Source organism: Suricata suricatta, chromosome 8 (genome assembly GCF_006229205.1).
Source record: "Suricata suricatta isolate VVHF042 chromosome 8, meerkat_22Aug2017_6uvM2_HiC, whole genome shotgun sequence".
NCBI lineage: Eukaryota > Metazoa > Chordata > Mammalia > Carnivora > Herpestidae > Suricata > Suricata suricatta.
In genome coordinates, this window is record NC_043707.1 from 129,910,628 (window position 1) to 129,931,395 (window position 20,768).

The 20,768-nt window shown below is 51.3% G+C and overlaps 1 long non-coding RNA gene across 1 annotated transcript; it reads right to left on the minus strand.

Annotated features, from left to right (window-relative positions):
- Positions 1-6,201: 6,201 nt before the first annotated feature.
- On the minus strand, positions 6,202-19,811 carry LOC115300257. The gene is made up of 4 exons (XR_003912568.1): positions 19,751-19,811; positions 18,896-19,071; positions 11,391-11,458; positions 6,202-6,949 (listed from the first exon to the last, which is right to left on the minus strand). It is a non-coding gene; the product is annotated as an uncharacterized LOC115300257 (long non-coding RNA).
- Between the last annotated feature and the right edge of the window lie 957 nt (positions 19,812-20,768).

The following is a 20,768-nucleotide window of genomic DNA, read 5'->3' on the forward strand; positions in this document are numbered from 1 at the left end:
CACACACACAGTGCACACCCAAACGTGCCCACACGCGCACACTCAGTGCACACCCAAACGGGCCCACGCACACACACAGTGCACACCCAAACGTGCCCACGCGCACACACACAGTGCACACCCAAACGTGCCCACGCGCACACACAGTGCACACCCAAACGGGCCCACGCGCGCACACAGTGCACACCCAAACGGGCCCACGCGCGCACCGCAGGGCTGGCCCGCCTCCTCCCAGCGGCTTCATCCCAGAACACAAAAATCATTACCCCCCGCTGGCGCTCTGCCTTCCTCCCTGGGCAGCAGTGCTGGGCTGCCCGAGGGGAAAGTGGAGCCTCAAAGCTGTGATTAACTCTCAGCCCCAATTACTGGTGGTAACTTGAGGAGGGCCTGTCGGCTCCTGGAGCCAGGAAGAGGAACAGCTGACGTGCCCCTCCGTGCTCCAGAAGGAAGTCTGGCCCATTAACCAGAGGCCTGGCTACTGTGGGCAGGAGAGGCCCAGGGTCACATCAGAGCGTGCTGGAGGCTCCAAGTTCAAGTCTCCGCTCCACCGCTGCGTGGCCTTGGCAAAGTCCCTACCCACCCGTGGCCGCGTAAGGGGGCCCCTCTGACGTTAGCACTTTAAAAAAATATATTTTTTTACTGTCTTTATTTATTTTAGAGAGAGAGAGACAGCATGAGCAGGGGAGGGTCAGAGAGAGAGAGAGACACAGAATCTGAAGTAGGCTCCAGGCTCAGAGCTAGTAGTCAGCACAGAGGCTGACGCGGGGCTCGAACCCACCAACCATGAGATCATGACCTGAGCTGAAGTCAGACACTTACCCGACTGAGCCACCCAAGCGCCCCCATTAGCGCTTTAAATAATGGTAACGACCGCTTCTAACACCTGGAAAACTCCGGACCCTTCAGGGTAGGGACCGCATCTGGCTTGCCCATCATCAGATCCCCAGCAAGGCACGTGGCACATCTAGGTGCTTAATAAATGATCGTTGAGTGACTGGATAGCCATTCCTTTCTATTTACACACTTTTACAAACCGCCTCTCACTTAATTTCATGGCACTGGGATTGATATCCCTACTTTACAGATATGGAAAATAAGGCGTACAGAGACAGGGGCAGAGAAGGAGCTGGTGACGTGAATTTCCAAGTGCTAATTCTCCCTGGGCTCTATCTTATTTGAGCTTCATTGTCTCTTCTCCCCAGTTTCTTTTTCATTTGAACCCACCCTCCCAACCCACACACATACACACACAAACATAAGAGTCATTGGGGCGCCTGGGTGGCTCAGTTGCCTGAGCCTCTGACTTCGGCTCAGGTCATGATCTCATGTTCGTGGGTTCGAACCCCACATAGTGCTCTGTGCTGACAGCTCAGAGCCTGGAGCCTGCTTCCGATTCTGTTTCTCCCTCTCTCTCTCTGCCCCTCCCCTGCTCATGCTCTGTCTCTGTCTCAAAAAAATATATAAAATAAAAAATAAATAAATAAATAAAATTCTTTAACAAAAAAAAAAGAGTCATGATGTCTGTAGGTATAAACGTGCCCATTACTCTGAAAGAACAAAGGTGTGTGTCCTCACAAAGAGGACATGATGATGCCTGGAAAGGCCACACCAGAGACTCCCCAGCATCCGTGCATCCCCCCCTCACAGAACCCCACATTTGCCAACCTGATACTTTAAGAGAAACTGACCTCACCCCCAGCTTCAGAAGCAGACACCAATTCGCTTAAGTCTCATGCTTGTAACCACAGCTATTGCCTGAGAGATGGTCAGATGACCCGAGGCAGCCCAACTAGAGCCAACGAACCCATTCCAGAACTTTTCTGAAGTACCACAGAACTTTCTCTTTACTACTGACTTTGAATCCAGAAACAGAGTCCCCATCTTAGGAACACACAGGGAGAATCTGACTGAGCATAAAGCTACAGAACTGAACAGGTATAAGCAGCTGGATCAAGCTGTACCTGAAGGTTAGGCTACTCCTGGCTTTTTTAGTATCATGAGCCAACAAATTCCCTTTATTGTTTGGGTTGGGTTTTCTACAAACCGAGTGTAGCTGCTGAAAAGTATCCTAACAAATATAAATAGTTTCGATAATATCCCCACAAAAAAATAAAATACACTGGCTGTTCTTACAGGGCTTTCATGACCCCACTTGTTATAAAAGTAGATGGTAGGAGAGCAGGAGGGGGGACAGGGCTCTTCAGCCTCCAGCTCCATCCATCTGCCACCATTTTTGCTAAATAAACCTCCTGGTTATACTCCAAGATGCAAATCTAGGGTGAAGCCCCAGAGGCACCCTGGGAGGCATGTAGGCAGAGCTAAAGCACCCACAGGAGGACATTGGTCAGGGCCGGGCCAGTCCTGCCACCCCATCTCTCACAAACAAGGTCCTGTCTCTCACCAGCCTTGGTAGAAAGACTGACGCTTCCCAGGCAGCAGTGACACGAGGGGTTCCAATACCTCCACCCTACACTTGGCATTTCTGTATCTAATGGTATCTGCTAAGCACCTTTCAATTGAGATATCTTCGTGTAGAAAGTGATTTATGTACCTAGAAGGCTCCTAGAAGCTTGGAGTAAACCTTCGCCCAGTCACCTGACATTAGAATGAGAGTGGCAGAGGAGCATGGTAAGAGAAGTCGCTGGGATTTGGCTCCTGGGGGTAGGGCCCAAGTCCTAGCTCTGCCATTACGGGGCTGTGTGGCTTTGGACAGATCACTTAACCTCTCTGTTCTAAGAAAATAATGCCCCTCCCAAACAGGTCCACATCCTAACCCTGGACCCCACGAAGAACATGGCCAGAAGGGACTCTACAGACGTGGCTAAAGTTAGAGATTCTGGGGGGAGATAAGGAGTTGATCCTGGATTATCCGGGTGGGCTAATCTAATCTCAGGGATCTCTAGAGGAGAACCTTTCCTCGCTGTGGTCAGAAGGAGGCATGACTACTGAAGAAGGGTCACGCAGCTGGAGTTCTGACCCTGGAGCTGGAGGGAGGGGCTGTGAGCCAGCGACTGAGCAGCCTCTAGAAACTGGAAAAAGCAAGGAAATGATTCTCCCGCAGAACTTCCTGAAGGGAACTCAGTCCTGTTGATGCTTTGATGTTAGCCCAGTGAGATCCCATCGGAATCCGGACCTCCAAAACTATCAAATAAATTCACGGAGCTCAGTTACCAACTCTGTGGTAATTTGTTACAGCAGCCATAGGAAACTAATACAGATGCCGAGCCTCAGTTTCCCCATTTGGGAGTTAGGTGACAGCACCAACCTCCCTGGACTCCTGGGAGAACTACAGGTTGAGAGCCCAGCCCTAAAGTCACAAAGTCCAGGGTTCGAATCCAGACTTACGTGGGCTCTCCCTCCTCCCAACAGGGCAGGGCGAGGGTTTACCCAGAGCCGGCTGCCGGGAAACCTGTCCCAGGCAAGGAGGCACGCTGAGTGAGGCGCGTCGGCCGAACACCGCCCCAAGCTCTCTCGGACCTTTGATCTTGAGCCAGCACCAGGTCTGGCCACAGCGGAAAGGATTAAGGGAGAGTCTGGGGAAGGGCGGAAGAAACAGGGGCAGGTCCTGGCCCAGAGGCCGGACGCGGCCAGAGTGTTGGGGGAGGAACCCCTGGACTGTGGGACCCCCTAGAAAGGCAGTTAGTCTAAGCCTCAGTCGCCCCTCTGGAAAATGGAGAAGAGTTCTAGAAATAGCTAGGTCCTATTCATATGCATGCTCTTTTTTTCCTACCCACCCCTCCCCTCCTTCCTTCTCTCCCTCCTTCTCCACCCTGTGCCCTGGTTAAGACTGTGCCCAGGGGCGCCTAGGTGGCTCAGTCAGTTGACCATCCAACTTTGGCTCAGGTCATGATCTCACGATTCGTGGGTTCGAGCCCTGCATCGGGCTCTGTGCTGACAGCTCGGAGCCTGGAGCCTGTCTTCGGATTCTATGTCTGTCTCTCTCTCTGACCCTCCCCTGCTCACACTGTCCCTCTCTCTCAAAAATAAATAAAATTTTTTAAAAAATACTCTCTACTGGGAGCAAGCAAAGGACAACCTCTGACCCAGCTTGAGTCCAGACCCGGGTTAGCCTCCCTTCTCCTCCCCCTCCCCCAACCCCGTCTTTCACGTCTTTCACGGCTCTTTGTCCCCAGAGACTTAACAAAGAGGAAACAGTGTCACACCGCAGGGCAGGAAGGTGAAGCCAAATCCCAGGTCAGCCGCCTGCCAGCTGTGGGAACTTGAATTAATGACTTCATCTCTCTGAGCCTTCATTTCCTCATCAGAAAAATGGGCATAAGAGTTCCTACCTCACTCAGAGCTGTTTATTGAGCACTAAATGAATAACCACGTTAAGTATGTGGCAAGGATTAGAAACATCGTAAGTACTTAATAAAGGCTATCATTAAATTTCCTTTATAGATGTAAATAAAGAAATTAAAGATTTTATATGTACATGTAAAAAAAAAATTAATTCCCTTTAAGCTCCCCTTCCTCCCCCCACAGAAAACAACAAGGGTGAGGTCAGCCCCACCAGAGGAACGCTTATGAAGTACTGTGTGTGAGGCCCTAAGGGCGGTGGAAATTGAAAGACATGGGTCCTTGCCCTGCTGGGGGACACAGAGAGAAGGAGACAGGGGTCTCTGGAAGGAGGAAGGGGAGTCACAACCCAGAGGGGCAGGCACTAGTGGCGGGAGCTGTTTTCTGGGAAAGGGGAGCAGGCAAGAGAGGCCAGATGTGGGAGACCCTTATGTTCCACTGTCCTTGATGGAATGGAGGGTGTCCTTCCTCTGTACCAGCTACTGTTCTGTTTGTTTGTTGGACGTGGGGTGGGGGGAGTTTGTCTTTTTCATTTTTCAGTAGCTTGATCCTCACCACAACTCTCTAAAAGCACACTATTATCCTCCACATTCATAGAGGAGGAAACTGCGCCCCTGAGTAACCTGGCCCAACTCAGCAGGTGGTAGGCGGCAGCAGGGTCTGCTCTCCTGGCTGGCCCCCCTGTGCAGACTTCGGGGTGCGCTGGAATCTCCTCCGGATCCTAGTACAATGCAGGCTGGCCCAGCAGGTCGGGCTGGGGGACTAGCCTCTGCATTTCTATAAGGCTCGCTGGAGATGAGGTGCTTGCTGGTCCACGGACCACACGCAGCTTCCACCCTCTATATGGGCCCTTAATTAGTGCTCGCCGATGAGCTGAACCACACTCAAGTAAGGAGACTGGAGGTTGGAGGCCTTAACTTCTCAAGTCACCGAGCAGGCCGACCGCAAAGGTAAGATTTGAACCCAGGGCTCATGATCGCAGGCTGCCACGAAACGGCAGGAAGCCTGGGGCCACCGAAAAGTGGCTGGCAAACTTCCGCGAGGAGCAAGGCTGGGCGGGACCGAGGGTCTTTTCGGCGGGTCCCCAGCCGGCCGCCAGCGGACACCTGCGGTTGCCGGGGAGGGCGGGGCTCGCTCCAATCAGCGAACCCAGCCGCCAGCCAATGGGCTCCGGCCTTTCTTCAGCGCCCCCGCTACAGAGTGAGACCAAGCCTATGATTGGAGGAGAGCGCGGCCCTTCCCTGGGCGCGCCCCGGGGGCGGGGGCTCGGGCTGTGAAGGTGCAGTTTAGTCATTAAAGTGCTGGCGGTCCGCCCTAATCCCGGGCTAATGCCTCGCTAAACCCCGGCTTGCCGGCTCGCTCGCGGGCCGGGCTGGGCGGTCACGGGTCAGGGCCCGGCCGGGCGCGCCTCTCTCGGCCCGCACACGCCACACAGTTCGCCCCATCCCACCCCCAGGCCCCCATCTGCAACAGCCACTCCCCCACGCGTTACACCGCAAGCCAGAACAGCCCCCCACCCCGACCCCCGCAGTTCCTCTGATCCAGGCCACACCCCCGGGCACAGATGGGGAAACTGAGGCCCAGCGGGACGGAACTTGACCAAGGCCAGCAGAACTGGACTTCCCTGTGGAAACCCTGGTCACCGACTGCCATCGCCTGTTCCCGTCTACACTGAACTCGGGCCCTTACGCTTAGGCCAGGTCCCCGACAAAAACAGGTGCTGAGTGAACCTGGGGCCTTTGGGGTCATTCCAGAGCTCCACATTGAACTGGAGAAAGAGACAAGGCTGTGGCCTGAAGACTTCGTGGGAGAGGTGGACGGATGGCATATTCTGAAAGGTGTGGAATAGACCAGTGAAATGTGCCCATGTTATACGAATATTTACTAGGAAAATGGACACTAGCGTCTTTGGAACCTGAATCTGTTAGGTTTCTTTCCTTCCTTCCTTCCTTCCTTCCTTTCTTTCCTCCTTCCCTCTCTCCTTCCTTCCTTCCTTGCCTTCCTCCTTCCTTCCTTCTTTTTTTCCTTCCACTTTGTAAAACAGACACTCCTACTTCCAGTGTCCAGCACTCTGGCAATTGGTTTGCATATTTCATTTAAACCTTTGAGCGGAAGATGATGTTATTCTTCTTTTCCAGATGAGGAAACTGCATGGACCCAGAGAGGTTAGGTCACTTTGCCAAAGCTACACAGCTAGAAAGAGATAGAGCTGATGTCTGAAACCAAGTCTGTGCTCTTTGTCCAGCTGAAATTAAACAAAAGTCTGTTGAGGCTTTCAGACTTGAGGCTCTGCGGCTCTACAGTTATATTTCAGGTTTTTCCATTGATCTTGTTGAAAAGCACCAAGTCAAGTCTCCTGCAGCCTGGCACCTGAGTCTGTTCTGGCGTGGGGCTGCCAGGAAAAGTCATTAATCCAGTTCTTCCTCTGGGGCTGTTCTTTTACAGAAAAACCCGCTGGAAACATGCAAGATTTTGTGCGCCAAGCGGCCACCTGTCCAGATTTAACAGAACAAAAACTGAAGCTCAAGCACTGGGTTATTGGTCTCAAACAAGCCAGTCCCACAGACTTTTCCCGACACTGTGTGGCACATACTGTCCTGGGACAGCAGGACAGCAGATGCTTCCACTCTCTGTTCCTCAGTCTCCCCATCTGTAAAACAAGAGCACGTGACCACGTCAGAGATGGCAAGAAACGTGGTGTACAGGCCCCTCTGAGCCTTCTAGCACCCAGAGAGACACTGCTAACTGATCGCGGCACACTTTCCTGCTGAAACACATCTCGGCCTCAAATACACAACTGCCAGCAGCCACCGAGCACCAAGGATAGAAGTCCCAGGAAGATGAAACACTGGATGAAGCACTCGGACTCTCCCCAGCTCTGCCATTCAGCTCGCTACCTTCCAGTCCCCCAGAGTCCCCTTCCTGTGGTTTCCCTGCTCTGGGAAAGGGTCCTCCCCTAGGAGAGGTGAGACTACCAGGCCAAGCCAGAGAGCCACGGGTCAGAGCCTCCTTTGGCCTCTCTCCTTGTTACGCAGAGAAAGGAGACTTGACCAGCCCCCTTAAGACCTGCTCCCTCAAGCAGCCCCTCCTAACAGGACTGCTTCCCAGCCCTCAGCAAGCAGGAAAGGAGGCAAGGAGGCAAAGAGGCTGGGCACTCCCCAGTCACATCCCCACCAAGACCACCTTGGCTCAGGCCAAAGTTGGGAAGGGAAAGAGGTACGGAAGTGCTGGCTCAGCCAGAGAAAGATCCCACAGACCGCAGTGTCCCCATCTCTGTCGTTGCTGTGCTAGGGTCCCCTCCCTAAGGGGAGAAAAAAATCCCTCAAGGCAACCTGGCTATATGCTTCAGCCTATGTGACAACACCCCTCATGACTTTGTAACATGAGATCACTTAACAGATGGCATGTTTGTGTGTGTTACCATATATGGGAGACAAAGAAATAGAAAATGTATTTAAAAAGTATGCCACGTGGCATTCAGGGCCCAGTTCTCCGGTTAAAGACCCAACTGAGCAGTGCCGGCACACACACACACACACACACACACACACACACACACACACAGAGCATTTCCTACGGCCACTGTGCTCATTTGCATACTGTCCCTCTCCCTGTCTGGACTGTAAGCTCCTTGAAGGCAGAGCCATGTCTTATTCTATCAGGACCCAGGTGCAGAGAGGAAACTCAGTCAACATTTGTGGACCTGCTGTTCCCACACCAAATCCTATGACCTCAAAAGTTTCAAACACCCCAAGCTGGTGAGCCAGGGACAAACATCATTATCCCCAATTTGCGAGTGAGTCAGCTCAGGCGAAAAGACATACCAAAAAGTCACCTGCTCTGGCCACTCGCTAAGTCAGGGCCAGGATCTGGGAGTCCGAGCTCTTCGGCATTCCAAGGAGGGGATGTGGTCCCTCCCTTGGATTCTGCAAATGAGTTGGCAAACCCTAAGTGTCCATTACTGGGGGTTTGTGGCATTTTTTAATACTATATACTCTGATGCAGAGGCTGGAGCAGTTAATCCAAGTGGTTAGAGCTCACACTACCATAGTCAAGAGTTTACACAACTTTCACCAAACACATTTTTTTCCTTTTTTCTCATATTGAACAAGGACTTTCTGTTTTTTCTTTTAATATAATTTATTGTCAAGTTGGCTAACATACAGTGTATAGTGTGTTCTTGGTTTGGGGAGTAGATTCCCATGATTCATCACTTACCTATAACATCCAGTGCTCATGCCAACAAGTGCCCCCCTCAATGCCCATCACCCATTTTCCTCTCTCCCCTGACCCCCCTTCAACCCTCAGTTTGTTCTCTGTATTTAAGAGTCTCATATGGTTTGCCTCCCTCTCTGTTTTAAGATATCAAAAGATGGAGTGATAATATCCTTAATAAGCAAATAGCTTTTACAAACAAATAAGATAATAACTCAGTAGAAAAACAGTAAAAGTCATGAAGAAGCCAGTCACATAATTTAAAATCAACTCAACAACTATTCACTGAGCAATCGCTGTGTATCAGGCACTGTGTCGACATTGGGGGTTCATGGTGAACAAGACAAGGCCCCCTACTCTTGGAATGATCCAGTAAGGGGCCACAAGTGATAACTAACAAACAAACACATCGACCTCATACAGCAGGCAGCGAGAAGTCCTATGCAGCTGAGCAAAATAGGATGATATGATGGAGGTGACAGGGCTGCTGGGGTGGGACAGATCTCTCAGGAAGGTGCTGGTGTCTGAATAACAAGATTGCTGCTACTAGAAGCGGGGAGGGACCAGAGAGTATCCCCCAAACCGAGAAGTCAGTTTGAGCCAGAAAACAAAGCAGGCGACCCCATACAGTTTGCACAGAGGTGTTATTCAGGGTAACTTACAGACGGGGGCATCGGGCAGAGGATGGTCCATGGTGCCCACACAGCTCTTCTCCACAAAGTCCAGACCTTTGTCCACAGATTTTATAGCGTGAGGGGACACGCAGAGAGCATTTGGCAAGATCAAAGGGGTCACATGCACCTCAGAGACTTCGTGTGCACCTCAGAGGTTTGCACGCACCTAATTGATGGCTAAGCCTTCATAGATCTTGTGACACCCACCATCTGGGTGTCGGGAAGGGGAAAGACCAGGTTCTCTGTAACAGACTCATGGGAGGCCAAACCAAGCCTCCCCGATCCCAGCCTTGGCAGGCATTTCTAAGGTATGTGCGCTAATCTCCAAGAGGCCCGGAACCCGTAGCCCCAAGAGACATCACCAAGTGATGGTGACCAAGATAGAGGGCCAAAGGGGGAGTCAGTGTTGACAGCACTCCTACACCAGCCACGGGAAGGTCAGGGGGAAGAGCACACCGGGGAAGGGCTGGTGAGGTAGTACAAGGTCTCCAAGTAGGAATGAGCTCCAGCTTCAAGAAGCCAAAGGGACACTATGTCAAGAGCTGGCAAAAGTAGAGCTAGGGCGGGAGCAGGGGGTCCAGTTGGGCAGTGCCCACACTGCACAGGAGGACTGATGACAACCCAGAATGACGTGGAGGCCGGGAGGGTGGGGGAGGCACAGGGATTCAGGATGTCTGGGGAGCCACTGACAGGATTTGCTGATAAGGAACTAAGGACTTGGGGATGTGAGAAAGAGGAGTCAAGGACACTGCATATATTTTGCCTTGAACACTGGGTAAATGGGGGTACTTTCTCTTAGAAGGGAAAAAAATGGCAGAAGGTGGGAGACAAGAAGGGTTTTTTTTTATTATTATTTACTTATTTTTTAGAGAAGACAGAGAGAAATAGAGCATGAGCAGGGGAGGGCAGAGAAAGAGGGACACCGAGTCCGAAGCAGGCTCCAGGCTCAGAGCTGTCTGCACAGAGCCCAACACGGGACTCAAACTCACAAACCACGAGATCATGACCTGAGCTGGAGTCAGACACTTAACCAACTGAGTCACCCAGGTGCCCACCTAAAAATTTTATTTAACTCATCTCTACACCCAATGTAGGGCTCGAACCCACAACCCCATGATCAGGAGTTGCATGCCCCACCGACTGAGCCAGATGACACTCTAGAAGTTTTCAAAAATAGTAATAGCTCACACTTTTTGAGCTTCTCTTCTGTGCCTGGCCTGCTTCCCATCAGGGATTCTCAACTTTGGCACGATTGATTCTTCTTGGTCCCGGGGCCATCTTGTACACATCCTTTAGCAACATCCCTGGACTCTACCTGCTAGATCCCAGACAGATAGACACACACACACACATACAGATGGACAACCCAAACTGACTCCAAACACTGCCAAATGGCCCCTTGAGGGGAATCCCTCCTAGTTAACACTGCTGTGCATGGATTCTCCCATAATCACCCGACAGGCACCCCGTGAGGTTGGTTCTGTGATCACACCACTTCACAGATGCAGAAACTGTGGCCCAGAGGAGGTAAAGAAACATCCAAAGTCATGAGTTCTTTTTTTTTTGGCCATGTTGGGCTTGAGTGCCCGCCGGCCATCCATGAACAGTCATCAGGCAGACAGGTGTACGGCCATGACTGGGGTCCAGGGAAGCAGTTAGACCACTGGAGTCGCTGGTATCTGGCTAGCATTTACGCCAGGGGACGGGGGGAGGTCACCGCAGGAGAATGTAATGTCCCCTCTCTTCTCCTGATGGATGTTACCCCTGCTTTCCCTGTCCTCTCCTGTGCCACCAGTTTCTCCCCCTTTCCTGAATGTCCCCATAAACAAGCACAAGGAGTGTCACCCTCCTTCTAAGCTGTCCTCCGGGTCCTCCCCATTTTCCCCCTCCCCTTCCTAGCACTATTCCTGAAAGAGTGGGGAGGGTCTGTTGCTCCGAAGCATCACCTTCCACACTACCCTCCACCCCCTGTGGTTAGGCTTCCATCTCAACATGCCACTGAGACTGTGGCCTCCGTGCCACCAACTCCAGGGGTGGCTCCTTCTCAGCAGCCTTGGACACAGCTGGCCGCCCCCCTTCCTGAACCACTTTCTTCCACTGGTTTCCTCCACACCCCGTTCTCTGGCCTTCCTATGAGCTCTCTGTTCCTCCTCCGAAGGGGTCCAGGGTCCCGTCCTGGCCCCCCTTCACTTCCCTACTTACACCAAAGAAGAATACGGACGGCCAGCACAGCAAGACAAAGGTGCAGAGCCCCAATTATAAGAGGTGCCCTGTAAAACAAACAAAATACATATTTTCTAAAATTTTTAAGGTTATTTATTTATTTGAGAGAAAAAGAGCTGGAGGGGCAGAGAGAGAGAGAGAGACGAGAGAGAGAGAATCCCAAGCAGGCTCCACACTGCCAGTGCAGAGCCCGATGCAGGGCTCAAACTCACGAACCGTGCGATCATGACCTGAGCCGAGACCAACAGTCAGACGCTTAACCAACTGAGCCACCTGGGTGCCCCGAGATGTATTTTTAATCTATCACAATGTCAGAGATTCAAAAGATTATTAATGCTCAGTGTCAGTGGAGGTATGGGGGCAGGAGGGACGGTAAGTGCTTTTGTTCACCGTCCGTGAGAAGGCTAAAGGGTATGGTCTTGTTCTGGAAAAGAACTCAGTATCTACCAACATACAGATAAAATGGAATAGAATGATCAACTTTGTTCTAAACTTTTCTTATTGACATAGTTTCTGAGTTACGAAAAATCGTAAAAATAATACAAAGAATTCCCAGATACCCTCCATCCAGACAACTAGGTTCCCCAAATACTAACATCTTACGTTAGTGACCTCACTCGATGTATTTAGTTGTATTTCACATGTATTTTTTCCACTTAGTAATAGGCTACAGGCATGATGTCCTTTTACCGTAAACAAGTATTTGTTTCTGGCTTTCCTAAAAGTGTGGAACTCCTTTCCATAATCATAGTACAATTATCAAAATCAGGAAATCAGCATTGACGCCAGGCTCTTCTCTAATCCACGGATCTTACTGGGAGCTCACCGATTGTCAACATAACGTCCATTTCAGCAAAAGAAAGTCCAAGGTCAGGCGTTGCAGCCAGCGGCCAGGTCTCTGTAGTTTCCCTGCATCGGAAGCGGCCCCTCAGACTTGTTTTGTGGTTCATGACATTGCCATTCTTGAAGCTTCTTCACAGAATGTCCCTTAGTTTTAGCTGACATTTCCTCAAGATTAGACTCAGGTGACGCACTTTGGCATCAACTTTTGTGTTTCTCTTCCCTCTGCCGGGAGCTGCTTTCCTGGCATTTTAGCTGCTTTCTTCGCCTCCTCCTTTGAGTCTCACTTCAAACATCACCTTCTCCAAGGAGCCTTCCCTGACCACCCAAGGTAAATAGATCGCTTCTATTTTTTCTATGACAGCATCATGCTTATCTCCTTTACAGCACTTCGAGCACCCTCCAATTATTTATCCATTTGTTTGCTTGTTAATCATTTGTCTCTTTGTATAAAGTAAGCTCTATCTGAGCAATGGCCTTGCCTCACCTGTTCTTTGCTTTCATCCCAGAGCCTAACATTGCCTGGAATACAGTAGATCCTCAATAAATATTTGTTGAGCAAGTGTATAATGATGGTGTATAAAAGCAAGTTGCAGAATAAGATATATGATGTTAATATGATCCCATTTTCATTGGGAAAAAATCCATACAATATGGCTGTAAGATATTAGGGATGCTCTGGAAAGATTCACATCGAATGGCTAAAAGTGGTCACCTCTGGGGAGAAGGATCATAGGAGAGGGGAATGCTTTTTTTTTTTTCCTATTTTATTTATTTCTGATACAGAGAGAGACAGAGCATGAGAGGGGGAGGGGCAGAGAGAGAAGGAGACAGAGAACCGGAAGCAGGCTCCAGGCTCTGAGCTAGCTGTCAGCACAGAGCCTGACGCAGGGCTCGAACCCACGAAGGTGAGATCTGACCTGAGCCGAAGCCGGAGGCTCAACCGACTGAGCCACCCAGGCACCCCGAGGGGATGCTTTTACTTTTTTACTTTATATAGTTTAGTCTTGTTTGATTTTTTTTACATCAAACATCCATTCTCTTTGCGTTAATTTTTTTTAATGTTTCTTAAGATAAAATGACTCACTCCCTCTGGGACGTGTTCCCTAACCAGTTCTCCCTCCTGGGGCCCCTCCCTGGGGACAGTTCACCCTATGCCAGGAAGAACTCGCAGAACTCAGGCATCCTCAAGGTCAGGGGCTTCCAACGCTCTCTCCTGGGTCTCTCCTACCCCACTCTCCACACGTGCTGTAGCTGAATATGCAAATGGCTAAGTGAGCAGGACTCTGGATCCAGGGCCAATGCGCCAGACCCGTTCCTTGGAACATTCTGGACTGCTCACCAGACTGCACACACCACCCCCCTGCCAGTAATACCCTTCTCTTTCTTCTCCCTGGCAAACTCCTACTTGCCCGTCAGGACCCAGTTCAAACACCACCTCCTCTGGGAAGTCTTCCCAAACTCCCACCTGCTGCCCCTTCCCTGGCTCTTCCTGCTCTAGCAGGTACTGGGCTGAAACCTTGAATCAGTGTCCCCGTTTGCCCCTGTGTGTGTCCGAATCCCAGGGCCCAGCACAACGTAGGGGCTCAGGCCTTCAGCCAGTGTCCGCGAAACTGTCGCAGGTGGCATGTTAGCTTCAAGGGAGGGTGAGACCTCAGACCCTCCACAGGGTCCACACCACGGCCAGCACAGTACCCGGCACGTAGTAGGTGCACCTCCAGGGTCAGGGCAGCGGATAGTAGATACCCAGTACCGTCCATGGAAGGAACAAGTGTGTTTTGGTTAAGGATGATTAGCTGTATCCCGAAAGGGATGGGGAGGGAAAGTCCCCCTGGAGAACAGACTTGAAATGCTCTGGTAGTTCGAGAGCAAAATGGAGTCCCCTGTGGAAAAAGCCTCTCCCGCCCTCCCATTCCCAGGGAGATCTGCGTTGACCCGTGTCCCTCTTGGGAGAGACAGCTTCCCAGGGGGCCTAAGCACCTCTGTGTCTTCTTGCCGGTTCTGCCTACACGGCAGCGTTCTGACTGCTCCTTCTCAAGGCCATGCCTCAGCCTCGTGTGTGCGGCATCTCAGCCCCTGGGACCAAGTGGGCTTCCCTCTGCTTGCTGTGAAAGCAGCGGATTCCTCAAGCCCAGTGCGTCTCTACTGTGCCCTCCACTTCCTCCGGGCCCTTTCTCCAGCCCTCCCGCCTGATTCCTCCGCACCTGCTCCTACTGCCACCCATCTCCTCCTCCCTTTGTCCAACCAGCAACCATGGGAAGGAACCAACAAATCAATTACCCTTACACATCCAGTTCTTTTTTTTTTTTTTTTTTTTCAAGACACAGGGAGAGAGAGACAGAGCATGAGCAGGGGAGGGGCAGAGAGAGAAGGAGACACAGAATCTGAAATAGGCTCCAGGCTCTGAGCTATCAGCCCAGAGCCAGATGCGGGGCTCAAACCCACGAACTGTGAGATCATGACCTGAGCCGAAGTCGGATGCTTAACCGACTGAGCCCCCCAGGTTCTGATAACACTCTCAGAGTAACTAGTCCTGGAGTAATGAACACATTAAAGGCAGGCCAGTGGTTTACGGCACTGTCCCCCCGTGTGTCAAAAATGCCACTAGTGGTCCAGCTGCTTTCCAGGGGGCGCGGAAGTGAACACAGCATTAAGTGGCCCTGAAGATACACCTTCTAGAATTCTCTGTGTGTCTTCTGGTCATCTCAAGGAGAGAGTACCAAGGTGGTGCCAGCCTTATCTTTCACATTCGCCAATCTCCCTCTCGGGCAAGAAGAGACCAGGTCTCAGGCTCTCTGATCCCAGGCCACGCTCACGTCTCCGGCCTGACCTTAATAAAAATGATTTCACTTTCCTTATATGTATTTTGTAGGAATCTGCCGAGGCGAGTCATGCTGGTGTCCACTAACGGCAGTGACCCAACCCGTCCCTCTCAAATAACTTTATGCTGAAAAAGCGAGTTAAAGACCAAAAGTTAAGTAAATAATAATTCAAGTAAACACTAGTTCAAGTAGTAATTGTGTCATAAGCTGTGGATGTGGCAGAAATTGCCGAGTAAGGAAACATGCCACAATTTGGGGAAGGTAGAGTCCCTAACAGTGGGAGTTGAGGTCTTCAGGGATGTAGGTAGGGGTTACCTGGGCAGCAAGTGCTCCAGGCCTCCCCCGCTCCCCCGGTCCCTCCCTAGCTCGTAGCCACATTCAGACCCACCTGGTACCTTCTGGTGGCTGAGCACACATCTTACTTAATCTCCATAGAAGAGGCTCGGGGCTTGAACAATGAAGACAGGCCACCCACAGTGGACATCCCCTCCTGCCCCATTTCACAGAGGAGGTAACTGGGATTGGAACCAAGAGACCCAATGCTACCTCACTGCCAGAGGGCACCAATGAGCCTCTGCCCCCAACATCCAAGAGTGGAATGGCTCCTCTTTGGTACACAGTTTTGTTTTGTTTTAATTTTTTAACATTGATTTATTTTTGAGAGAACAGCACAAGTGGGGAAGGCATAGAGAGAAAGAGAGAGACAGGCTCCAGGCTCTGAGCTGTCAGCACAGAGTACAATATGGGGCTCAAATCCACAAACTGAGATCATGACCTGAGTTGAAGTTGGACACTTAATTGAGTGAGCGACCCGGGGGCCCCTGGGACATGGTCTTGAAACCCTGTCTCGCTCCTGATCACCTGAGTTTCTCCCCAGGGAGCAGACCTGGACCACAGCATCCGAGTCTGGTGTTGAAAGTACCAGCAGTCTCTCTTCTCCAAGAGAGAGCTGTCAGCCTGAATTCTTCCCTCCCCGCGGGGGCAGAACAGAACAACTCACTCAGAGCAAACAGAGTCAATCTACCATATTACCAATTTTCCAAGGAAGCCATTGGCCAAATTATCAAGAAATCCGATATCTTAGACCAGAGGCTGATCAATGACAACTGATGAATCAAATCCAACCCATGGCTGATAAGAATGGTTTTCAGATGTTTTTAATGTTTATTTATTTACTTGAGGGGGCCCAGCGGCAGAGACAGACAGAGAGAGAATCCCAAGCAGGCTCCATGCTGTCAGTGGCAGAGCCCCACACGGAGCTCCATCCCACCAACCATGAGATCATGACCTGAGCCAAAATCAAGAGTCAGATGCTTAACCAACTGAGCCACCCAAGTGCCCCCTGTTTTAAGGTTTTTTAATATTGATTTGGGGGGGGGGAAATCAAAAGAAGACTATTCCACGACAACACACACAAACTAAATGAAATTCTACTTCCGTGTCCATAAAGGAAGTTTCAACGGAACAAAACCATATGCCTGTTCACTACGCGCTTTCCATGGAACTTTCACCTGAAGACATCTTACAGACCCACCGCTGTCTTGACTGTGCGTGGCCGCTCAGGGTGCAACAAGGCACAGCCACAGGGCAGCCTGGTGTTTTTTAACCCGCGCATACTGATTCTCATGTCAAAACATGGAGGAAAGTAGTCGCAATTTTTTTTTTATTCTGGTAGAATCCACCCAACGTGAAATTTACCATTTTAACCATTTTCGAAGTGTCCGGCTCAGTGGCACTATTCACGCTGTTGTGCAACCACCATCCCCTCCCATTTCCAGAACCTTCCATCTTGCAAAACTCAAACTCTGCACCCATTAAACACTGACCCTCCCCCATTCCCTCCTCTCCTCCCCCAGCCCCTGGCCGTCACCGTTCTACTTCTGACTCTAGGGACTGGACTACTCTGAGGACCTTGCACAACGGGAATCATACGGTGTTTGTCCTCCTGTGACCCGCTCATTTCACTTAGACTAATGTCCTCCGGGTCCACCCACATTGTAGCACTGTCAGGATTTCCTTCCTTTTTAAAAGGCGGAATAATATTCCATCATGTGTATTTACTATGATATGTTTATCCCTCCATCTACTGATGGTCAAATGTCACACTTTTAAGGGGAGTGCTCTTTGTGACCAAATTTGATGGCAAAGTGTTATACTTAGTACGCAATGACACTGTCCCCGTGTTAAAAGAAAACGATACATATCTTGGTCTGAAGAGTCCACAAGATTTACTAGCTGGCTGTCTATGGAAAAGGTTGGCCCACTCCCATTCTGAGTTTATTCTGGCTTCATGGCAGCCATGGGGCTTGGCTGCAAATCTGATGTCGCTGCATGCCGATGTCTGCATGCCAATGTCGGCATGGTTCCCCTCTCGAATACAAGTTCAAATGCTCAACCCTTATCTATATCTTTATAAGGACGTCCCACGCCCTCTCCCCCTAACTGTGCCAGTGCACACCGTCCCTGCCCCTGCCCAGAACCACCACAGCTCCTGCCCTTTCTCAAACGTTCAGTCATTCTGCAAATATTTCCTGATTCTTCTTCTGTACCCAGCCCTTGGGAACTCAACACTCCAGGAGGGGGTTGATGCCTGTGTACAGGACACAGGCCTGCCTTCCCCACCCACATGCTCAGCGTCTTCCTGAGATTAATCATAGAATCTGCAAATCACAGGATGGAAGATGCAAAGGGCTCTCAGCAGGTGCAAATTACAGAATCTCTGAGTTTTTAAGCTCTTGCGTTAGCAGAAGTATGAATGGAAGAAACGCATAACCTTAGCCCATTAAAATGTCAGCATTAGGGAATGTTAGGATGCTACTCGTTCAGAATAACAAACACGAAAATGTTAAAATGGTGGGCTCATTTAGCCCAGAGTTTTGGGACAGTGGACTGTCAGAGCATTCTAGGCGGAAGGGACCTTCTAGATGGTCAGGATCCACTTCTGCCTGGGACATGACTCCCCTTCTGCCCCCAGCAGCCTTCCTCCTTTTGCCTGATCTCAGTCACAGGATCTCACGTCGGTGCTGTGAGCCCCCACAACTCACCCTGCTCACCAGCCACCCCTCCACACTCTCTCTGAAGATACCCAGAGTGGTTGTGGCGTTCAAAGCCTTGCTGACATGGTCTCCTTTGCCCTGCTCGTCCTTCCCTCTCTCCTCACCTCCTTATCCCTGCCCTGTTGACAGGCCAGCCACTTGTCAAAGGCCTCCCCAAACGTCCCCTCCACCAGGATATGCCCCTTCATTCCCCTGAGCAGAGATCATAGCCCCTCCGTCCTCAAGTTTACCTCAAGCCTGAAAGTCACTTTAATTCTGAAAGCCTCAGTCTCAACAACTGCAAAATGGAAAGAATAAAAGTACCGCCGCCTGGAAGGGTTGCTACGGGAACAAAATTAGAGAATGCAGAAACATCGGCATGACATTAGCTGGTGATCTCTGGGGGCCTGGCTGGGTCCAGAGCCTGGGCCACACGGCCCACAGTCTCCACAGGCAGATGCAGAACCAGTTGAAGGCAGTGTTGAACCTGAGCCCAGGAAGAAGGGGAGTGTGCACCTGGCAGGGAGTTGCCCATCCAGGAGGACTCCCTGAAAGAAGATGGATTGCCCGTGCCAGAAAGCATTTAGATGAGGATGATGGATGAGGGTCAAGTGTGGGTGAGGCCAGTACATGATTTCACCCAGCATTGGAGTGAGTGACAGATCAGAGGGAGGGGCCGGGGTAGGAATGGGAGAGCCAATCGCGCAGCCTGAAGAGGGGTTAAGCTTTTAGCCGAGAAGTCGCCCGAGGAACGAGGAAAGAAACAATGCACTTATTGAGCACTTACTGTGTGCCTGGTGCCATGCTAAACTCTTGACCTGGGCTGGTTTGGTCCTCCCCAAGGCACGCAGCCTTGACCTTTATTAGAAGAACCGGAAGGAACCTGCATCCGAGTCCCAGCCACTCCGTGGTGGTGCGGTCTTGGGCAGGTCTCGTGCTCTCTCTGAGCCTCCGTTTCCTCATCTGTAACACACGGATGATCCTATTAGACTATCCTAAATAAATGTGTCCACATTTGGCTATTTCTGACCTAGAAAAATGGCGGTTTCAAATGGTTTGACCTAAAATCGAATCTGCAAGGTTACTGAGAGGATCAGATAAATTAACCCATCTAATGTCCTGGGCCCGGGGCGCAGAGTAAGTGCTCGCTCGTTAACTGTCCTCCTCCTCCTTCCTGTGTAACAGACGAAAACACTGAAGCCCAGAGAGGTTACGTAACTTGTCCGAGATCATCCAGCTGGCAGGCAGCAGACGGAAGACTCAAACCCGAATGCAAACCGGCGCCCTGGGCTCCTCCTCTCTGGAGCCGAGGCTCCTACTCTCTGGAGCCGAGGCTCCTCCGGGCGGGTCAGCCAGGGAGCAAGGCCTGAATGTGTGCAGTGCAGGCCTCCGTTCCACGCCTGCCAGTCAGATCCCGCGTGCTGGGGCCCATGTCACCATCTACTGGATCCCCACCCCCCGCAGCGCCCTCCCTGCGGGAGGGCGGAAGGGTGGAGAATAATGTGCCGGCAGCCTGGCACAGGTACCCTGGGAGAGCAGTGGAGTCGGGGTTGCGATCAGGAGATCCCAGCAGGCAGCGCAGGGGTGCAGGGTGAGTTAGTGTCACAGCCAAAGCCTGCTACAAGCTTTTACACAGACTCACCTTCCTTTCGGCACACAATGAACACGACTGCTGTGGGGGCCGGAGGGGTGGGGGCACCGGGTGAACGGGTGACGGCGCGTGCAGGGGGCGGGGCGGGGCTACACCTGTGTGAGGATGTGCGCATGCGCACATGCACCCTGCGAGGCAGCTGTGTGCGAGTGAGCGCATGCGTGCGCCTGTGTGCCTGGGAAAGGTGGTGCAGGTGCACATTTCACGTGTGTGTCTGCCTGTAGATGCAGAGGCGTGGAGGGTGCAGGGGCGCCGATTAGTAGAGCATCTGGAGCCTCGCTGGAGCCACAGCAGAAGGCCTGAGTGAGAACCCTGGCTCTGCCCCGTGCTAGCCATGTGACCTGGGACAAGTTACTGCCAATAAAGGCAACAAACGCAGACTTAGTAGGGAGCGGTTTTATTCATAGGGATCATTTCGGGGAAGGAAGGGCTGGGTTCAGTGGGGGTGGGGAGGCTCCGGCAGTAGGGGAGCTCTGACCCGACATTCTGCAAGCATGTCAAGGGGCAGGCAGAAAGGGCTTTTCTTTTACAGAGAGAAGTAACCGAGGCAAGATGAACCCGCTATGGGGAAATGGGAGGAAACATGGGTGATGGGAAGGTGGACCAGTTCTGCCCCAAGGACGGACTGGTTCCAGGGGCGGGGGCTGTAGCTGGCCCGTCCTGACCGTGGGCCGAAGTGGAGGGAGGAAGGAAAGTGGCTTAGTTAATAAGCACCTGGTTCCGATCTATCGGTGCAGACAAGCAGTTCCGCTAATCATTTGTTCCAGTAAAGAATGGGAGTTTGGATCAACACCCCAAAAAACAAATAACCCAGTTAAGAAATGAGCAGAAAACATGAAGAGGCAATTTTCCAGAGAAGACATCCAGGTGACTAACAGCCACATGAAAAGACGCTCGACATCACTCATTGTCAGGGAAATACAAATCAAAACCAGGATGAACTACCACCTCACACCTGTCAGAATGCCTGAAGTTAACTCAGGTAACAGGTGTTAGTGAGGATGCAGAG